Below are 23837 nucleotides of genomic sequence, written 5' to 3' on the forward strand. Positions count from 1 at the left end.
AAAAGTATATTTTATATTGAACCATAAATGTACACAAGAAATTAACTTACTTAGAAGATGATCCACTAATTCTTCTTGATTCCAACTTCGAAGTAGCAATCTTAATTCCTCTCTGTCTCTATTATCCTCTAATAGTTGAAATGAATCTTGTGGTGCAATTAATTCGTTTGGAGAACTTAAGTTTTCGAACATTAGTTGGGGAGTTTCATTGTGAGGATGTTGCAAATTTTCATCCTGATTTTGATGAATTCGTGAATTTGCTGTCAATTTTGAAGAAAAATTTTCGAAAACTTTAGGCAAATCATACTGATAAATATTTTCATCCAAAGAAGCGGTAAGATTTATATTTTCGACGCCTTGAGGTACCGATGAATTATTATTTATATGGGTTTCCATTCCTTCCTGTGTAGTATCTTGACAGCTAGATTTAGGGATAACTTCTTTATCATTCATTATCTGTATTCTATAACAGTCACAGAGCGACGTTTGCCTGCGGGATATAATTTGACCATCAGTATAATATTGTAATATTACTAAAAATATAAATAAATTATCGAAAATACCGATATAAATGCATCTAAAAAAATATAAATAATGACATTGACATTGCTATGACATTAATTCCTGTTTCGCGTCACCACCATACATAATCCGACATTTTGGGGATATCCGACATTTTTAGTACAAAATTTAGAATAAAATTTAGAAAGAATAAATGTTGACAGAAAATACTGAATAATGATTCGTGCGAAACAGAAATTGTACAGAAATCACATAAAATATCATCAATTCATTACTTAATTTACAACTTTTTCTTGTTATATAGAAGTAGGTATAATATTTTAAGCAATAGATTTATAATATTTTTTTATCCGTATCATTGATTTGCCTTTAGCAGTTTTTATTAAAGTAACTGGAGGTCCGATTATATCATTTGGAGATATTATAGAAAATTGTCCTAAGATCGTTTCATCAATTTCATACGCTAAAAAATGTTGCCTATATTGCAATCTTTGCAACTTTTGACAAAAAAATAAAACTTCATCGTTTCGAAATAAAATAATATCTAATATCAAATATATTTCAACATAATTTCCAAAAGATGCTATATAGTTGTTTGTATTGTTATACTCAACGCCTTTATACTCTATACGAGAATACAATTTGATATCTCCTTCATTAACATTGTTTAATTTTTTAATAATAATAGAATAATAATTACTCGATATTTTGTACTTATCATCGAACTTAAAAGTTTTACTTGCTAGATTTTCAATTTTATTAATTTATATGCAAATTGTAATTCATATTTTTTACTTAATGTAAGACAAATGTTTTTTCGAGAAGTGATACAATGGGAGTACACTTTAAATTGCCGATATGCTTTGCCTCATATTTAAAACACCAGAATTTCCTTAAAGGTCCAGATTGACGAATAATTGTTGGATAATGAGTTAAATTATGAAACTTGGGCTTCAGCGTATCATTAAATAGTTTAATGTAATCACTATTATGTTTTTTAATTTTGTTTTCTAATAAAAGAATGTTCACTTCGTCAATTTGAAAGCAAAGTATAATATCAATAATTTGAATAAAATTAATTAGAAAATTTCAGACTTCATCATCAGATGGAACTAAGTCTCCAACCATAAGAGGAAAATGCATAATAAATGTCATCATCTCTGTAGCTGACATTCTAGTAGGAAGATAGTGAGACTCCTAGGCCGTGGTGCTCGAGGGGGGAGCGGGGCGGGGGGGAACTCTAGCGCCGCGGTCCGGCCGAGGGGTCTGCGGGGGGAGGACCTGCGTTCCCAGCATAGGGTTCGCGGGGGGGGAGGGCCTCGAGATCGCGGAGGTCCTTGGGAAGGGGGATCAGGCGAGCGCGTCGGGGCATGTTCGATAAACAAATGCCGCCTCGCGTCGATGTTCGGCCGATAGTATTTATAAACAGATGTCATTTCACACCTCAGATGCGAGCGAGCGCCTATGGCAGGCGGCTATAATTTATGACCTGCGACTAGCGTGACGCCGCGGTCCTTTTCATTTTTCTTTCTAGGAAGAGTCGCTTATCGGGGTTTCGCGGCGCCATTCGGTTATGGCGTCGCGCGTTACAAAGGCGAGCGCCGATGACAGGCAGCTAGATTTTATAAACACTAGACGGCATAAGCGCAGCAACGCGACTCAATTTCTATGGGTATCGACGAACGTCGATGACAGAATTTATAAACGAATATCATCTCGCACTGCAGATGCGAGCATCGATGGTCGACGTAGATACTCGACCATAAATTTTAGGCGACTTAACCGTCTCGCGCAGCAACGCGACTCAATTTCTATGGGTGATATTGTGTCTCTGCAGTGTATGCACACCATGCACTAAAACAGAAGAAACGATACGCGATGCTCTAGTTGAAACGAGAGGAAAAGGCAATAGAAAAAGTATATAAGGAAGAATGAAGCGAGTCAAAATCACAGTCTGTGATTTGAAAGTCTACGCGTCGGTATATCGATTGGAAAAAAAGTATACCCTTACGGAAAGAAACTACAGCCAGTAAATATTACACTTGTGTAGTTACTACAGGACCACCTGTAGTTATCACAGAAAGGAACACAATAATCTGTAGTTATTACACGCTGTAATTACTTAGTGCGTGAAATCCCTGTAATATGGAATACACGTCTAATCATGAAGGGTGAAATCCACTACACGTGTAATCCACTATATATGTAATATACTACACGTGTGGTAAGTGACTTGTGTAGTAGACTACACGTGTAATCCATTATATGTGTAATATACTACACGTGTGGTAAGTGACTTGTGTAGTAGACTACACATGTAATCTACAAAATGTGTAATACACTACTACACATGTGTATTAAACGTAATGCTACCAGTAATCCATAAAATTTGAAATAGCGAGTCTTATCATATATGGAGGGGTAAAAACCACAGTGGTGTAAGTCAAATTTTTAAAAATATTTTCTCGTGTGCATAGATGCAATTTATATATTGTACAGATTGCATCTATGCACACGAGAAAATATTTTTAAAAATTTGAGTTACACCACTGTGGTTTTTACCCCTCCACCTCCATATATAGTATACTTTTACTTCAATGCAGCTGTATATATATAAATTATTTCTATAAATATTGTTTGAAATTTATTAGATTTAATGTATCACTTTTTAACCACATTTTATTATTTTTTAATTTCATATTTTATAAGTAATTTCATAATGAGCCGGCACTGGTTTCTGACATTCACCCGACTTTAAGAAATATTATATCATATATCTAATTTAAAATTTTATTACTCTTTTTAAACTGAATTTGTTTCTTAAAATGATTTTTGAAAAATTATATATTTGTGCTGGTTATGACATATGTAGACTATATATAACACTTACATCAAATTAGGAAGTAGTCTACCACGTAAGGCAGTTGGCTCACGATCCAGAGGTCCCGAGGTCCCGAGTTCGAATCCCACCAAGGTAAGTGTGTTTTTCAAATACAAGAAAATATTTATAATCATAGACTGCATCTTAAGAAACAAATTTAGTTATAAAAAAGTAATAAAACTAAGAAAAAAATAATTTTTTTTTATGCCGGGTGAATATCGGAAATCAGTGTCCTCTAGTATTAAGAGGACTGCAATCTTGTAGTCCTGTAATCCTGTAATATTTTCCTGTAATCCGAGCGTATAGTACGAAAATATTACAGTATATTACAATACTTCAGTCTGTAATTTTGTGTAATACTTTTATGTAGTTCTTGTAATAGAATTTTCTGTAATCCGCTGTAGTTTCTTTCCGTAAGGGATAGCGGTTATTTTGCATTTTTTGTGCCAAGTATTCAATACAGAGGAATATTTTTCACGATAAAGGAGATGACAATAATTTCGATATGGAAGTAGACGAGGATCGCGCGTTAACGGACGACAGTGATTATTTCAGTGATGAAGACGACGATCAAGAAGAGTCATCGATAGAATGGTGCTGCGTTGGGAAATCGTTGCACTAAATTTACGTGCGGAACGTTGCGTAATATATTTTTATAATTCAACGGGTGGTGCACTTGTGCTATGTGCTCCGTGCATGGTTGTTCTATCGGACCTTGGCGATTACATGTACGCTCGCCGAAAACACTTCGTTGAGTTACGCGGAATGATGCATACCCGGCGTTGTTCAAGATGTCATGAAGCATTGTATATGATATTTCAGCGTAATATGTGCCCGATTTGCACACGAGATGGACAATAATTTCGATATGGATGTAGACGAGGATCGCGCGTTAACGGACGACAGTTATTATTTCAGTGATGAAGACGACGATCATAAAGAAATCATCGATAAATTAGTGCCGCGTCCCGAATTTTTAGCGCTGGATGGACATACGAAGTGTTGCGCGATTTATTTTTATTTTAGATACGGTTCGGATAAACTGTGTTATTCGTGTATGATCGCTGTACCAGACACTGGTGAGCACATACGTGAATATCGAGAGCATGTTAGCAAGCCGTACAACGTAATGAACGGCCGATCTTGCGGAGATTGTCGCACTCCATTGTTCCAAATATATCCATGCAACATGTGCCCAATTTGCAAGAATTGATAAAAAAACATTATCGCGAGTGAGACATAATATAATGTGCGCAACATGGAATGGACAAGTGGCGAGAGCTCTACGGAGTCTCCACAATTTGTGGATGGTGTAACCACGGAAGATATTATAATAGATGTCACCGATGGTTTGCGTAAAGAAGATCAAGGAGTGAAATTGACGGATGTGCGACGAATATCACCGGTGCAGTTTCTTCGCGATCGCGAACTAGGTATACGCGGAACCGGTCACCGCATCGTTAGACAAGGAGTCGATATCGATACCAATTCTCCTTATTGGTGGAGATCTAACGTGAATCAAAAAGTGTATCAACGGCTGCGGGACGAGTGCGTTAGCGAGAAAGAATCACGTGCAGCTCGTCGTGCTGACGTTGTGCCGTATTCTATTAAACCTATTGTTGACCATCGCTATTGGGCGTCTAAAATTTTTGAAAAGCTCGACGATTGTGAAGCAACATACATTAAGATTCATACAGGTATTGGGAAATACGTTGAATTGGTGGTGGTGAACAATTCGGTACGTATGTATATGTACCCTGGCCGTATCAATGATCCTAATCATCTATTGATGCTTCGAAGAAATTATGAACGTGATTATGATGATATTATTAATTGGGAACTTAATCACTTTAATGCACCCTACTTCAGGCCTAATGATTTTATGTCTGCGCACTATGTCGTTCAATATTGCAAACGATATTGTTCAGCGTGTGATCGAGTCACGTGCACGTGCTCCATCGAAGAATGTGACGTGATCTAAAAAATAGTGTGAAAAAGACAGTATTAAAAAAACATGGAACATCTCGATGAAACGGAACGCGACCTGTTGGAAGGATCCAACCAAATCGCTACCTTGAGCGAATATCTTGCATGGGCACAGCGATGCGAGGAGTTTATCGAGCAGCTCGAAAAAGACTGTCGTGCCAAGCGTCCGCGGCTCTCAATCCGCGAAACAGACAATCCGGGACACAGACAATCTTTAGTGGCAAGAATCGCGCGACTCGAAGGTGCGAAGACTCTATTACAGAGACGGTTAGCCGTGTATTGACCGGTGCAGTGATAAATACCAATTACATCGAACCGCAAAAATTTCTCGAAGATGCTGAAGTCATCGTGCTCGATCATGTGCAAAACGTCATGCAAAGACACGCAAGTGTAAAGATAAACACTGTGTTCAACGGCGAGTTTGTGACGGGTGAGAAACGTGCGAACAAAAGTATCAACACGAGAAACAGTGAACTCTTTCGTTCGTCCGATCGGTCCGATCTGCGCGAGTGGTACAAGCTACACGTTATCGAGCCCACATTAGCGAAACTCGAGGAGTTTCAGGAACGCGACAGCGGGTGGGCGTTATCGCGTATACTCAATTTGACAGTGAACGTGAACAAGTACAATCCTTTGCGCGCGGGATGTTACATCAATTTACCGCAAGAAATTAAATCGAAAAAAGCTGTGATCAACGTGCAATCTATGGACAATGCGTGCTTCGCGTGGTCAGTGGTCGCCGCGCTGTATCCTGCCAAGGATCATACATATCGGGAATCCTCGTACCCTCATTACGCAACAATATTAAAATTACAAGACATTGAGTTTCCAATGACTTTGAAACAGATTAAATAGTTCGAACAACGCAACGACGTGTCGATCAATGTGTATACCATCGAGGGAGAGAAGACGCCAACAGTTCTCCCGATACGGCTCACCGACCGGAAGAGAGAAAAGCACGTAAATCTGCTGTACGTGCAGGACCAGCGAGACGACAACGTGGGACATTTCGCGTGGATAAAAAATCTATTCCGCCTCGTGAGCACGCAATTGAGCAGGCACCGTGGTCGGAAATACTTTTGCGATCGGTGAGTACCTATACTTCTTTTAATAAAAATTATAGAATAGGGGAGACCGGGGCTAAGCCGACACTATTTTTTCAAAGGCAATTTTTAATATTTAATTAAAATTTTTAGGCAAATTCAATGGTACATATTTAAGAGTGTTTCTTCAGGTACAAAATTGATTCAGGGAAGTTTTGCTGTACGTCGCTTTGTTTTGCCGCCAGGAAAGGAAAAGTGACGCGAAGACAAATTTTCGAATTGAAAAATGCCGGGGCAAACTCGACACCCCGCCGGGGCAAACTCAACACTTTGTCTGATCGACACAATTTGATCTGGAACTTATTTTTACTGTCTGAAAATGAAAAATACATTGTTTATTGTGTATTTAAAAAGTACAAAAATTCGGAATAAGTAGCTAGAACAATCATTTAAAATAATGAAAACTAAAATTGTTGAACTTTCAATTATCTTCATCTAAACTCATGTCTGAAAAACAATTAATGCAGGTAAACTCGCGATCGGACGTGCGCATACATTCGTCATGAGCCATACGGCTGCATGACAAGCATCGTTTGTTACTGGAAGCCGACGAAAACGGCGTGGTGTTGACTTTGCCCCAGACGTCGTTTTTCACTTTTGTCACTTCAAAAACATGAAAATTTTGAAAATATGCAAAAACGATTATCGGATTCATATAGAGCATCAAATTTCCCATCAAAATCACTTACCGGTAGATTCGCAAAGTAAAGCTCGATGAAAGAGTAGACAATTTTCGAGAGATCAGAAAAATTACTTTTCACTATCAAAAACGCTTATGTCGCGTTAAAAATTACACTATAACTCAGAATGTTACCAAATTCCGTTGATAATACTGGCACATAAAGACGCATTTACAGTAGGAAAGGCAAGTTTCTACGATAGATTTAAATTGGCAAAAAGCCTAGTGTCAAGTTTGCCCCGTTGTCGGCTTAGCCCCGGTCTCCCCTATTTTATTTTTATTTAATAATTTACACAAATTGTGTTTTTCTTTTTGCAGCTGTTTGCACTATTTCTACACGAGCAAGAAATTGGAAGCCCACACTGTCGACTGTCGGCAGATGAACAAGTGTGCCATCCGACTACCGAGCGAGCACGACAAGTGGTTGGCCTTTAAGAATCACAGCAGGAAGGAACGACTTCCATATGTCGTATACGCCGACCTGGAATGTACCCTCGAGAAGACGGATGCGGATCCGACATCGTCCACGTTCAGGTCTCAACATCATCAGGTATTTAGCATAGGATACTACGTGCGGTGCTCGTACGACGACTCGTTATCCACGTATCGATTTCGTCGCGATAAGGATTGCGTCGCGTGGTTCGCCGAGGAACTAAGACGTTTAGCACACGACGTAAAGAACATCTTGTCCGCTAATATACCCATGGCGGATTTCACGCGAGACGAGTGGGAAAAGTTTAACAGCGCAACGCACTGTCACGTGTGCGAAAAACCGTTCGAGCCAGACGACGTGCGAGTACGCGATCACTGTCACTTGACCGGCAATTATCGAGGTCCCGCGCATTCTAATTGTAACTTGAATTATAAAAATTCGCATTGCATTCCAGTAGTATTTCATAATTTATCGGGTTATGATTCTCATTTTATAATAAAGACAATAGCTACCGCGTACGAAGGACGTGTAGACTTACTCCCAATTACCAAAGAAAAATACATTTCGTTTACGAAGAACGTTAAAAGCACTGAGGATAAAGACAAAAAAAATTGCATCAAATTAAGATTCATCGACTCATACAAATTTCTCACCGCAAGTCTCGAAAAATTAGCATCATATCTCAGCAAGGATAAACTGCAAATATTACAACGCGAATTTTGTGAATTATCCACAGAAAATTTTGATTTGCTGACGCGAAAAGGTGTATTTCCGTACGAGTACATTGACTGCGTCGAAAAGTTGGAGGACTCGTGTTTACCATCGCGCGACTCGTTTTACAGTTCATTGACAGGTGACACCGTATCCGAGAGCGATTACGAGCACGCCGTTAACGTCTGGCAGCGGTTCTCCGTTCAAACCTTGGGCGAATACAGCGATTTATATCTAAAGATCGATGTCTTGTTATTGGCCGACGTGTTTGAAAATTTTCGCGATAGCTGCGTCGCGAGTTATGGACTCGATCCGGCGTATTATTACACTCTACCGGGTTTTACGTGGGACGCTATGTTGAAACATACGCGTATCAATTTCGAACTGCTCACGGACATTGATATGGTCATGTTCATCGAACGTGGTATACGCGGCGGTTTGAGTCAATGTTCAAACAGATACGCACAAGCCAATAACAGGTACATGCAATCTTACGATTTGTCGAAACCAACGTCATACCTGATGTATTTCGATGTAAACAACTTGTACGGCTGGGCGATGTGTCGACCATTGCCCTATGCAGATTTTCAATGGGTCGAAGACGTAACCGATTTTAATGTTATGGATGTCGCGTTGGATTCGCCCACGGGTTACATTCTCGAAGTCGACCTAGAGTATCCGCAGAATAAACACGACGCGCACGCCGACCTACCGTTCTGTCCAACGCGCGATAAACCGCCCGGCAAACGACAGGAAAAACTTCTCGCAACATTATACGATAAGAAGCGTTATGTAATACACTACCGCAACTTACAGCAGTGCACGCGCCACGGCCTTCGCGTCACAAAAATTCATCGCGTATTACAATTCTCTCAATCTCCATGGCTCCGCGAATACATCAAACTTAATACAAAATTTAGAACACTGGCCAAAAACGATTTCGAGAAAAATTTATATAAATTGATGAACAACGCGGTTTTCGGTAAAACTATGGAGAATGTTTGAAATCACGTTAATGTAAAATTATTAACAAAGTGGAGCGGTAGATACGGCGCGGAGGCACTGATCTCGAAACCAAATTTTTACAGTAGGACCGTTTTTCGGAAAATCTGATAGCCGTCGAACTGCGAAAACTCGAGGTTAAATTTGACAAACCTATTTACGTCAGCATGTGCATTCTCGATATATCCAAGACGTGTTTGTACGAATTTCATCACGAGTACATGTCTCCCCTGTATGAGGACATGTGTAGAATTATGTACACCGATACGGACAGTCTGATATATCACGTAAAGTGCGAGGATGTGTACAAGAACATGAAACGCGATATCGCTAAATTCGACACGAGCGATTACGCGATCGACAACGCGTACGGTATACCGCTCGAGAACAAGAAGGTGCCGGGCTTGATGAAAGACGAAAACAACGGTGCGATCATGACCGAATTCGTCGGGCTTAGAGCAAAGATGTACGCCTTGCGAGTGGACGGTAAGAAAGATACGAAAAAGGCTAAAGGTGTTAAGAGTAACGTCGTAGCCAGGTCGATAACGTTCGACGATTACACGAGGTGTCTGCGCGACGAAATTGAAATGACGCGACAGCAGGCTTGCATAAGGTCCGAACTACACGAGGTGTACACCGTGAACGAAACGAAAATCGCTCTGAGTCCGTATGATGATAAGCGATACATTATACCCGATTCGACCGATACGTTACCGTGGGGACATTATCAAATACCCCCTCCGAAAACGTAGTGTATTGTATGTATAAAATGTAATAGTATAACGTATGTAGTAGTATATGTATGTAATAGTATAACGTATGTAATAGTATAACGTATGTAATAGTATAACGTATGTAGTAGTATAACGTATGTAATAGTATAACGTATGTAATAGTATAACGTATGTAATAGTATAACGTATGTAATAATATAAACGTATGTAATAGTAATAACGTATGTAATAGTATAACGTATGTAATAGTATAACGTATGTAATAGTATATGTATGTAGTAGTATATGTATGTAACGTAGGTATGTCGTATAACGTATGTCGTATACGTATGAATGTATGAATGTATAACGTATGTATGTCGTATAACGTATGTAATAGTATAACGTATGTAGTAGTTATGTATGTAACGTATGTATGTCGTACGTATGTATGGTCGTATAACGTATGTAATAGTATAACGTATGAATGTATGAATGTATGTAGGTATAACGTAACGTATTGTGAGTATTATATTACAGTATTGGAAGAATATTAATAAATATATTGCACATGTGTGTATTTCACATACGTTATTTGTATTTCATATATCAAACACTTTACATATGTATTACATATTGCATATTTTTATGTTAAAAAATAAAAAAGTTTGCACGTATTAAATAACACTTTCCTTATGTATCCATGAGTTGTGCGATCCATCGAATCCTAGCCATTTAACGTAAACCTCGTCGCCCCTACTGCGCAGTACTTTCTCCACGAGATACACGTCCGGATAAGTCGCGCGATGCAACTCGTGTTCGTAGAATCCCTCCAGCGACGGATTTTCCACGATAGTCCTCGAGTAGATAGGTTACGGGATTGGTACGCTGCACTTTAACGATCTTAAACACCTCGGTGGTCCAATTCGGCGTGTAACCCTTTTCGAAAATCGTCTTGTATTTGCTAACGCGTACCGAGTCGCCCGCTTTGAACTTTGCCAGACCTGCGATTTTTATCGCGCTGTATACGGTAGCCAAGAGTTTTTCAGCGATCGCGGGGGTAACGTCGACGGGTCGCATGCCGATGGTTCGATGCTTGCGCGCGTTGTAATCCGATACGAGTCGCGGCAAGGCGCCGACCCATTTGTAACTTCCATTGAGCGTAAACATCTTCCACTGTCATTCTTGAGCGTGCGATTGAATCGCTCGACGACCGACGCCTTCAATACCGAATATGTGGAATAATGATTGATGCCGTGTTTCCTCACGAGACGTTGCACGTCGGTGTTGTAAAATTCCTTCCCATATCGGTTTGTAGGTTACTAGGGCACCTCCCGCTGCGTCGAATGATCTCAGCGACAGCGTTAGCTGTTTCGCTTCCGCCTTTACCCCTGGGCTGCGTTCAGATTCCCCACCCGGGAGCACCCAGGCACCCAAAAAGCGTTCAGATTCCTTTTAGAGTGCTCTGCCGGACGTTAGGTGGGACGTTCACATTGTCACTCTATCTACCCGAGAGGGTGGAAAAACCACACGGGTCCTTGAGCCGGGTGGAACGGGTGGGATGACGCATCAAAGGACAGAAAGGACTTCTCCTGTTAGTAAAAGGTGCGTTCCAAAAATGCATCGACAATGACAATATGAAAATTTATATTTGAGGTTAGTACGCTACAGATATTTAATATTTTTAATACAGTATTTCAATATTTTTTGATACTTATAAAATAGACAGATGACATTTATGTGCAATGGACATCATCTAATTTATGTCGAAATAGAATCCTCCATCCTTTGAATCGATTGTCCTGTTATACGTACTAGTATTTAATTTTCTACTAGTTACACGGATCAAGACATACTTGGTAAGATATTTATGTATTATCGTTTATTGTTATCTTATCAATATTATGTAATTTATTCTGAATCTGAGATACTTATGTGACTATTTGTTGTAGCCGTTATCTGGTAGATGCACCAACTGTTAAACATGGATGAACGTCGGCGAGCTGTTGCACTTACTGCGATTACTCTCAGTAATGATTTTCTCCGTTGCCATGTATTTTTCGATACAGATAGTGAAACCAGTGATTCGGATTTAGATGAAGGAGATATGAGAAGAAGAATTCAATTACGTGGAGGTCAACGGAAGCCTCCAAGGATAAAAAATTACGTTGAAGTAACTGTGCCAAGATTTAACACACAGCAGTTTAGAAGGCATTTCCGCATGACCCCAGCAACGTATGAAAATTTAGAAGCAAGGCTTAGTCCTATTCTCTCTTTGTCTGAAGGAAAAGCTGTAATTCCAGTGAGAAAGCAATTATTGGGGTCGTTGTGGTTATTGGCAACACCTGATTCATATCGGTAAGTTTCTAATAACATTTGCTCTTGTATAAGCAAAAAATGTGTAATAATTTAGTTAATATGAATCTTTCATTTAAGTTCTGTTGGTGAAAGGTTCGACCTTGCCAAAAGTTCGTTAAACAAAAGTTTTATGAGAGTCGTTGAATGTTTGAATGATATATCAGGCCAAATCATTTTATGGCCAAGAGGCCAAGACCTTGACAGAGTGAAAGCCGATTTCAACCAAAATTCATTACTGCGAGGCATTATTGGTGCCATTGATGGTACACATATTCTTATAAAAGCTCCTAAGGTATGTAATTATGTTATTGATGTCAATTGTAAAAATATGTGATATTGTAGTAAGTACTTGGAAATAGGAGGAGAGAAAAAAATAGTATCATATGCATTTCTTTCTTTCATTCCAGATTGACTCCCAATACTATAGAACCTATAAGAAAACGTATGCCATAATTTTGCAAGCAGTCTGTGATGCCTGTATGAAATTCACTGACTGTTTTGCAGGATTTGCAGGTTCAGTTGGAGATTTAAGAGTCTTCAGAAATTCAGATTTATGGAGAGAAATTCAAATAGATAAACAATCCTTCTTTCCCAATGATGAATTTATTATTGGTGATAAGGCATACTCTGTCTTAACATGGTGTATTTCCCCATATATTGACCGTAGTCAACTTACAGCTGTAAGATATTTTGTTACTTATTCTTATATTTTTTTCTTGTAGAATTGATTTAAATTTGTACATTTTGTGATATCTTCTTTTCAGGCCCAAAAAAATTTAACACCGTTCTTTCATCAAAACGGTCAGTGATTGAACGTGCATTTGCACTACTAAAAGGTAGATTTCGTAGACTAAAGTTTCTTGATATGAACGTAGATGAAATGATTCCCCATGTTATAATTGCTTGCACAGTATTGCATAATATATGCCTGGATGGCATTGATGAAAATGATGTAGAAGACTTTATACAGGAAGGTATGGAAATGGAGATTGAGGAGGCTTATGCTAGAAATATACCTAATGAAGAGGCAGGAGAAGTAAAACGTCAATATTTGTGTGCACTTGTCGCTGAAGCTTAATATTGACACACAATCTCATCATTTTTGCTTCCTCATAGAGGAAGCTTTGTTTTCGTCAAAAAAAATTTTTCTCTCAGCTTGTCTAATCAGATTTATTGTTGGCATTAGTATGATTCATAGAATTCGCATAAAGATTTTAACCAGAAATAGATGAGAAGGCATGGATAATTAAGAATATTATCTTAATTATCGAACTTAGTAACACATGATAAAATACTTACTACTTAAAATAATCAATTATACTAGATAACTTAACTGTTTTATGTACAACTAGGAGAAAGATAAATAAAGTAATATATCTTCCTAACCGTAATTAGAAAAAATGACTTTTCACAAAATAAAAAGTGTGCAAGTAGAAACTTGCACATTGCTTCTTCATAATTTTTAAGTGTGCAAGTAGAACTTGCACATTACTTCCTCAAAATTTTTAAGTATCCAAATTATAAATTTGCACATTGCTTAATCAACATTTTATTTCGCTCATAAAGCTACTATGAGGAAGCTTGTTTTTTCTTTGATGTATTATTAGTGGATATTTATTAATTTGGCTTTCTCATAGAGGAAGCTTTATGAACGAAATAAATGTTGATTAAGCAATGTGCAAATTTATAATTTGGATACTTAAAAATTTTGAGGAAGTAATGTGCAAGTTTCTACTTGCACACTTAAAAACTACGAGGAAGCAATGTGCAATTTTCTACTTGCACACTTTTTTTTATATTCTTATGATGAAGAATTAGAATAAAATAATTAGTATCACATTCATTCATCTGGTGTATTTAAGAAAATCGCATTTTCTTTGTTAAAACAAATTTTTTTTGTAAAGCTAATTGTTATATTTTAACAAAGAAAATGTGATTTTCTGATATGTACCAGATGAATGAATGTAATACAAATTATTTTATTCTAATTCTTAGAAATAGAAAGAGATAGGAACTAAGTTAAACCGAGATTAAAGTTAATCTACATTGGTTGAAGTTAATCTAACCAGCCTAAAACTCGTCTAAAATGTACTATTTCGTAATGTAAAAGTTATAAATATATTGTAAGATAGATAGATATAATAATAAAAATAGTAAGATATATTGTAAAATTTAAGGATAAGGATAACATTGTAAAATTAAGGCTAATAGGAATAATTTATGGATAATGAAACATCTTTTAGTTATTCTTATCTTTAGTTATTTATTGAATTAAAACTTTTTAGGATTACATTATTATGTAAGAACAAAGAAATAAGAAAGTAAAATAAATTGTCGATTTTTAATTATAATTTTAAAACATCTTTCTATCTTCTTGTCAATAATGAAAAAACTAAGGAGCACCATGACTTCACAATATTACCTTACGTATCACAAAAAATGGCTTCTGACTAGAAGAATGGAAGCATTTCAATTTAAGAATTCTAGTATGAAATATTTATCTTAAGAACATTGAATGTCAAGTAAGAGATAAACATATTAAAGAATACCTTACGAAATAAATATAATGTTATAAGAAATTACATAGTTGTATGTAATGAGAAAGACAAAATAACTTTTTAACATTTGCGCTTATAGAACTAAAAATTCGCATTAAATATTTTTAAGCTAAAGTAAACATTGAACGGACTGTGTGTAATCTAACGTTACATATCATATAGCATAAGCTATCTTTGGCAAAAGAAATTAGTTTTAATCGCTATTCCAAAATATAAGGGCCCATCCAGACAAACTTGCATAGCTACATAACCATATGTATAAAAAAAATTATCCACAATCACATCTATTTTAAAGACATACGTAAAATGCAAGTAGATAATTTCCTTTATGCATATGGTTATACGTTATACATCCTATACAAGTTTATCTGGATAGGGCATTACATTAAATATATAAAATATGAATTAGTAAAGAAACAACATATTTTATGAACAGATATGTAAAGAAAACACAGCCAAATATTGCATGAAACTACAGTATAAGGAAATCTATGTTCCAATAAAACATTTTGAAAGATAAATACTTTTGTGAAATTCTACATTATAAAGAAATCTGTTAACCAGAAAAAAGAAAAAAGAAAAGGAATAGACTGTTTCAACTTGTTAGAGCTTTTCCAATAATTTTTCCATTTGTTCTTTATAAACTTCTATAGCTTTATCTTGTCTTTCCATCTTCTCTTTATGCCGCTGCATTCTAGCTTGCTCCCGTTCCTTTGCTTCTGTTCTTTGTTGTACACTCCATTTGTCCAATTCTTTCGCTATTTTACTTTTTTTCCGATTTGAATTTTCTTTTTCATCACTGTCAGAACTATCAAGAGACACGGTAGTGTCTCGTGCCAAGTACACGCGGAGCGAGACCGACCGTGACTCTTTTACGCGACGCGACGGGTTGCGAGTACCCGAGATGTTGAGATCTCGATAACGAGTGAACGGATCAAGTTCTAAGTAGGCTTGATCGATAGTTTGGGGTCGAAAAGGGGGGGGTTTCTCTCATAATATTCCGCTACGTGCCCTACGAGCGGAGATATTGCGACGCAAAGTCCAAATGTGAAAATTTATTTTTAAGATACGTCGTTCAGATACGTCGACCGTTTCTCATCATGCCATGCCATCATTTCATTGGCTGGAGTCGCGTCACTTTCACTTTTTCGACGCTGGCGGCGCAGGTATCGCCAGTTTCGATATCGCGCGCGTATTTCGATCGATCTAGTAGGTAAATTAAATTAGGTCGATAGACTTATCGGTCAGGAGGAAGATTTCTATTTAGGTAAATTAGGTATATATATAATACATATTTAGTCAATTGCTTCATGTTTATCTGGAGAGATTTCGTATCCTTACATCGTATTACCACCGCTGCCGGAAAAGAAGGAACCCTACGCTTGGCAGAAAGTGCCGCTAGGGAATTTTTAAGTCGATTCTTATGAATCAAGCTTGAATTCGATGTCTAGGTATCCTAGGTTGCCGATGACGAGGTCCAGATAGTGCGCTTCATAGTTTTCGGTGTCCAGGTGTAATAATACGTTGAATTCGATGTCTACGTGTCCCAGGTTGCCGATGACGAGGTCCACATAGTGCGCTCCGTAGTATTCGGTGTTTACGTGTATTAATACTTTGAATTTGATGTCCACGTGTCCCAGGTTGCCGATTGCGGGATCCAGATAGTGCGTTTCATAGTTTTCGGTGTCCAGGTGTAATCGTACGTTGAATTCGATGTCTAGGTGTTCCAGGTTGCCGATGACGAGGTCCACATAGTGCGCTCCGTAGTTTTCGGTGTCTACGTGTATTAATACCTTGAATTCGATATCCACGTGTCCCAGGTTGCCGATGACGGGATCCAGATAGTGCGCTTCATAGTTTTCGGTGTCCAGGTGTAATCGTACGTTGAATTCGATGTCTAGGTATCCCAGGTTGCCGATGACGAGGTCCAGATAGTGCGCTTCATAGTTTTCGGTGTCCAGGTGTAATAATACGTTGAATTCGATGTCTACGTGTCCCAGGTTGCCGATGACGAGGTCCACATAGTGCGCTCCGTAGTATTCGGTGTTTACGTGTATTAATACTTTGAATTTGATGTCCACGTGTCCCAGGTTGCCGATTGCGGGATCCAGATAGTGCGTTTCATAGTTTTTGGTGTCCAGGTGTAATCGTACGTTGAATTCGATGTCTAGGTGTTCCAGGTTGCCGATGACGAGGTCCACATAGTGCGCTCCGTAGTTTTCGGTGTCTACGTGTATTAATACCTTGAATTCGATGTCCACGTGTCCCAGGTTGCCGATGACGGGATCCAGATAGTGCGCTTCATAGTTTTCGGTGTCCAGGTGTAATCGTACGTTGAATTCGATGTCTAGGTATCCCAGGTTGCCGATGACGAGGTCCACATAGTGCGCTTCGTAGTTTTCGGTGTCCAGGTGTAATAATACGTTGAATGCGATGTCTAGGTGTTCCAGGTTGCCGATGACGGGATCCAGATAGTGCGCTCCGTAGTTTTCGGGGTCTACGTGTATTAATACCTTGAATTCGATGTCTACGTGTCCCAGGTTGCCGATGACGAAGTCCACATAGTGCGCTCCGTAGTTTTCGGTGTCTACGTGTATTAATACCTTGAAATTGATGTCTAGGTGTCCCAGGTTGCTGATGACGAGGTCCAGATAGCGCGCTCCGTAGTTTTCGGTGTCTAGGTGTAATAATACCTCGAATTCGATGTCTACGTGTCTCAGGTTGCCGATGACGAGGTTCACATAGTGCGCTTTGTAGTTTTGGTGTCTAGGTGTATTAATAACTTTAAATCTGAATGTAGGACACGTAGATATCGAATTCAAGGTATTAATACACGTAGACACCGAAAACTACGGAGCGCACTATGTGGACCTCGTCATCGGCAACGTGGGGCACCTAGACATCGAATTCAACGTATTATTACACCTGGACACCGAAAACTATGGAGCGCACTATCTGGAACCCGTCATCGGCAACCTGAAACACGTGGACATCGAATTCAAGGTATTAATACACCTGGACACCGAAAACTATGGAGCGCACTATGTGGACCTCGTTATCGGCAACCTGGGACACCTAGACATCAAATTCAAGCTTGATTCATAAGAATCGACTTAAAAATTCCCTAGCGGCAGAATTAAAATTATGTCATGACATAATAAAAATCCGCTGAATTAAAATTATGTCTAGACATAATAAAAATTGGACGAATAATAGTAACCTTTCGAAAGTAGAGGTTTTAAGCTTGAAATTTAAATTTTATTCATTTTTAACAAAGTTACCGCTGCTCGAGTTTTGCCTATTTTTTAAGATAAATTTAGTGTTCCTTCAATTTTTGTGAGAAATGTATAATTTACTTTTACTTAAATATTATTAATTTTTATGTATTTGTTGTTATTGCTAATTTTGTGAATAATTAAAAAATAAAAAATAAAAATGTTTTGCAGATCCTTGCTTAACACTACAAAATAGGTGATATCAGTACAAAATTACCTTTTTCAAAAAGGTAAAAAAAAGTGCCAAGTACACGCAATGTATTTTGTAAATTCAATCGAAAAATTATCTCACAAAATTGTCTCACAAAAATTGTCTCACAAAATTGTCTCACAAAAATTGTCTCACAAAATTATTAAATTACAAAATTGTTATTTTATTCAATCCAAGTGATATCTACCTCGAAAAAACCTAAATAACAAGTGGTATCTATTAAAAAAAAAAATACGTGAAATCATTTAATACTGCGCCAATTACAAAGAGAGAATATATATATATATATATATACCTTAACAAAATTATTATTATATCACGAAATTGCGTTACCAAACTCAATCCAAGTGATATATACCTTAACAAAATTATATCACAAAATTGTTTTACCTAACTCAACCTAAGTGATATGTTATTTCAAAAAAATATATGAAATCTTTAAATTACGCCAACTACAAAGAGAATATATATATTGCTTTGAAAAATAATTGTAGTGCAACTACTCTTAAAAAATAAAACAAAATTGTGTTACCTAACTCAACCCAAGTGGTATGTATCTTTGTATTCCTGAGGATCTTTCTATCAACCCAAGTGGTAGTAGTTTTAATTCTCCTTGATAAAATTATAATATTACAAAGAATCATTTAATCATTTTAATCACAAAGAATTAAAGAGGTAACATTATAAAATAAAAATATTTAATTAAAATAAAATAAATAAATTTTTCTTGTAAAAAACTTGGCGCTGCTTTTTTAAAGTCTATCCAGACAAATTTGCATCGCGCATAAACATAAGCGTAAGAAATTGATTGGTTCATATATATGTGCAAAAGGAAATAGACCAATCCATCTCTTTATGCATATGCTTATGCACCTATGCAAGTTTGTCTAGATTAATCTTAAAAAAGCAGCGCCAAGTTTTTTACAAGAAAAATTTATTTATTTTATTTTAATTAAATATTTTTATTTTATAATGTTACCTCTTTAATTCTTTGTGATTAAAATGATTAAATGATTCTTTGTAATATTATAATTTTATCAAGGAGAATTAAAACTACTACCACTTGGGTTGATAGAAAGATCCTCAGGAATACAAAGATACATACCACTTGGGTTGAGTTAGGTAACACAATTTTGTTTTATTTTTTAAGAGTAGTTGCACTACAATTATTTTTCAAAGCAATATATATATTTTCTTTGTAGTTGGCGTAATTTAAAGATTTCATATATTTTTTTGAAATAACATATCACTTAGGTTGAGTTAGGTAAAACAATTTTGTGATATAATTTTGTTAAGGTATATATCACTTGGATTGAGTTTGGTAACGCAATTTCGTGATATAATAATAATTTTGTTAAGGTATATATATATATATATATATATATATATTCTCTCTTGTAATTGGCGCAGTATTAAATGATTTCACGTATTTTTTTTTTAATAGATACCACTTGTTATTTAGGTTTTTTCGAGGTAGATATCACTTGGATTGAATAAAATAACAATTTTGTAATTTAATAATTTTGTGAGACAATTTTTGTGAGACAATTTTGTGAGACAATTTTGTGAGACAATTTTTGTGAGACAATTTTGTGAGATAATTTTTCGATTGATATGGTGATACTGCTCTTTCCGGATGCGGACATACCCTCTTCTTTAATGTTGATGATATTGAAATAGGTTTTACAATTGGTTTTTCACCCAAAACAGCCTCCATCTCTTCGTAAAATTTATATGTTTTCAGTTCTGCTCCACTCTGGTTATTGTGGTCTTTTACTTTAGTATACGATTTTCTAACGTCTTTGAATTTGTTTTCGCATTGAATACTATTAAAGCTCCACAAAGGATTTTCTTCTTTCAAATCATCTGCAATCATTTGCCACACCTTACTATTTCTAATTTTAGTATTTTTGAAATCACTTTCGTGGTTCTTCCATTTGGAAATAAGTGATCTCACAGCATTGGCATCTGTCCACTTAACAGGTGCAGAATCCGATGAAGAAAGAGACTGTGTATCACACGTATCTACAATAAAACGTTTATACAGTGACAATAAAAGAAAAACACAATAAATAAATCAAGTTTCTGTTAATTCAATATGTACCTAAATTATTATTGGATCTAATCAGTTCTTCTGTACTAGTTTCATCAGCATCAGATGAAACTGAAGGAACAATACCAGTATTACAACTTTCTACAAGAGAATGATTGTATTAATAGAAAAGAAGATAATAAAAAGAAATCAACAGTCTATTAAAAAATGTACATACTTGAATTGTTACTGACTGTAACAATTCTAAGATTAAAGAACTGCCTTGTTTCTAATGTGTCAGGAATCATCATAAGAACATCAGCTGTAATAAATCATGCTTATTAGTTATAAACACACATGCACACAAAATTAGCTTTATAAAAAAAAATGTTTTAGCAAAGAAAATGTGATATTCTGAAATACACCAGATGAATAAATGTGATACAAATTATTTTATTAATAACGTTATATATTGATATTACACAGTGACAACTCGAAATTTCTTTGTCTTTTTTCTATTTCTTTATGGGTCTCTTGTAATAGATAAAACTGGATATTAATATCTCTAGTAATATTTAAAAAATAATTGCAGAAAATAAAAAAATTAGTACGTGTGAATTCAAGTCATAAATACTTACTGACTCTATCGCGAATAAATAACGATCCATCCAGTATAACAGGTTCGTTGGTTCCTGATTTATATAGTTCATGCCTTTTGGCATCTAAAGCAAAATTCGAACTTGACATCTTTAAGTGTGCGTTCTGAAATATATTAACAATTAATAATAATTTAAACTAGATCGCTTAAGTAAATCACACAAATGTTGAAATAGCGTTTTCCGCTAACAATAAGATAAACGCAAATATTACTAATTCGGATTCTAACAAATAAAGAATAAAAAGAGAAATTTAAGATCAAGAAATATTTAATTAAATATAAACTTATCCTAAATAACAGATCCAATAAGTGAGAAAAACTATGATCTCTATTATCAGGCGAAATAATATATTGTGAAAAAGTAGTTTATTGAAAATATTTTTAAATTTTAATCACAACTAATTTCTCTTAAATGAATATCATATTTGAGATTTTTGTTATAAAAATATTTATAATAACTGGATAATAAATAACTCCTTAATATGTATAGTAAAACATTATGTGCACTTTCCTATATAACTTTGTTTTTTATTAATAATTATTATTTTAATACTTTCTATGTACATTCATACAATAAGAAGTTCAGTTTGTCAATGATTGTTATATATTTATGAGAGAGATACAACGTATAATTCTCTTTTTTAAATTTAGGTTCTATTTTTTAAGTTTTTATAATTTAATTAAGTAAACAGTGTGTTAAGGATATCTCTAAAGAACGGTCTACAATGAGTCGCAAACACGCTTCGCGACTGGCGACGAGGTGTTTGCAACGGATTGTAGACCGTTCTTAAATGTTTTAAACTCTTATACTAAGGGCCTGAGCAGAATGGCTGTCTTATAATTTTAAGACACTGTCTTATGTTTTAAATCTTTTTCTTTAGTAACGCACAATACTGTCTTGTGTCTCAAGTCTTAAACGTGTATACGAAACTGTCAACAATGTTTAAGACTTGAGAGTCTTGAGAACACAAGACAGTATTGTGCGTTACGAAAGACAAAGAATTAAAGCGTAAAACATTGTTTTAAAATTATAAGTCAGCCATTCTGCTCAAGCCCTAACATAGTTCAATATCATCTTTACGTTCTTGCAATAAAGAAGAAAATATAGTATTACAAAATTAATGTATTGTTAATACTGACAACATGAAAACAAACAGAACGAATGTAGTCAAAGGATGTTGTTTTAAATACAATGTCACTTACTGAGTATCAGGTTTAATTAAATCGTGCAAAAGAGGTTGAGCATATGGTCCATCTCCGGCTATATTTCGTAAGGCCCACACTGCTCGTTTCGCAACAATAAGCGATGCAGACTGTAATAGCTTCACTAATTGTGATACTTGCTTTGAGTTGCTTTTTATTCGTACAATATCGTACCTCCTAAGATATAAACTGCTTAACAATAGGCGATGCAGACTGAAATAATTTTTTGTACTTGTTTTGCATTGCTTTTTATTTGTGCCTCCTAAGATACATATACAAAATATGTAAAATGTATATCAAATAATGTAAAATATATGTAGCGATCTTAAGGCCATTCTACAATAGCGTAAACGTAGTCGTAAGTGGTTGTAACATATTCAGAATGTATTCAGAACGCATTTTTATCGATAAATGCGCGCATTTAGCATATGGTTTTCGTCATAATGTAACGTAAACTATATGCAATGCGCGTATTTATCGATATATAAAATTGCGTTCTGAATACATTCTGAATATGTTACAAACCACTTACGACTACGTTTACGCTATTGTAATCGGCTTTATATATGTAGAAATGAGGTTAACTTACGTGAGAAGGGATACAATTTTGTACCGGTAGTGACGAGAGATAGAGTGCGTCGAGTGCGTTCAGATTCCATAAACCAATCGGGAGCTTCTCGCTAGCTCCGCCCACTCACCCGGTCACCCAGCGATCACCTACAAGGTGGGGAATCTGAACGCAGCCCTGATGGGACATTTCACCTACCCGCTCGGAAGGATATTTCAATTTTTGCGTTCCGCTCTACACATTGTTAGGCTTTTGCGAGGATTACAAACGCGTGATTGTTAACGCTCGTCACGAATTAATTTTGATACGAGCGCGTAACGATAACAATTGCATTATAGGAAATCCGGCGACTGAGCCGGAAATCGAATTGTTCAAAGTACAATGGCGAATGCCTCACGTTACGTTAAACGAGGTCAATAAACTGTCCATGTTACGGGCCTGGGAAAGCGGACGATATCTTAGTGTCAGTTTTCGTTCGTGGGATCTGTACGAGTACCCCCTGCTGCAGAGCACGACCAAGCATTCGTGGGCCGTCAAGACTGCGACTCAGTTAGAGAAACCGCGATACGTTATCTTTGCGCTGCAGACCGGTCGCAAAAATATCATGGCTCAAAATATTGGCTATTTCAATCACTGTAACTTGACCAATATCAAGCTTTATCTAAACTCTGAATCTTATCATACAATGACTTAAATCTAGATTTTAAAAAAAATCGATAGGCCCTTCTTTATGATATGTATGCGCGTTTTCGTAAAGCTTATTACGGATACGATCGCTACGATACGTTTCTCAATTTGACTACATTCCTGACGCTTGGACCTTTCGTCATCATCGATTGCTCCCGACAAAACGAGTCCGTCAAGAGCGCCACCGTGGATGTGCGAATAGAATTTGACTGTAAAAAGAACGTGCCTGCAAATACTACCGCCTATTGTCTCATCTT

The 23837-nt window shown here is 36.5% G+C and overlaps 1 protein-coding gene and 1 pseudogene across 4 annotated transcripts in view; one reads left to right on the forward strand and one right to left on the reverse strand.

Moving 5' to 3' along the window:
• LOC139777826 (uncharacterized) overlaps window positions 1–23567 on the reverse strand; it is a 31408-nt gene extending 7841 nt beyond the window's left edge. For 2 of the 4 annotated variants that reach the window (XM_071715463.1, XM_071715460.1), the window contains exons 1-6: window positions 22326–23567; window positions 21103–21226; window positions 20703–20786; window positions 20537–20626; window positions 20081–20457; window positions 51–490 (exon numbers count right to left, since the gene is read on the reverse strand). The gene's annotated coding sequence lies outside the window, so the exon portion shown is untranslated. The remainder of the gene's footprint in view (window positions 1–50; window positions 491–20080; window positions 20458–20536; window positions 20627–20702; window positions 20787–21102; window positions 21227–22325) is intronic. The other 2 variants (XM_071715462.1, XM_071715461.1) reach the window with 2 other exon arrangements.
• Window positions 12005–13855, forward strand: LOC139777825 (uncharacterized; annotated as a pseudogene).
• Window positions 23568–23837: the final 270 nt, after the last annotated feature.

Source organism: Temnothorax nylanderi, unplaced genomic scaffold (assembly GCF_030848795.1).
Source record: "Temnothorax nylanderi isolate EJ_2023f unplaced genomic scaffold, tnyl_v1.0 TNYL_tig0164_pilon, whole genome shotgun sequence".
Lineage (NCBI taxonomy): Eukaryota > Metazoa > Arthropoda > Insecta > Hymenoptera > Formicidae > Temnothorax > Temnothorax nylanderi.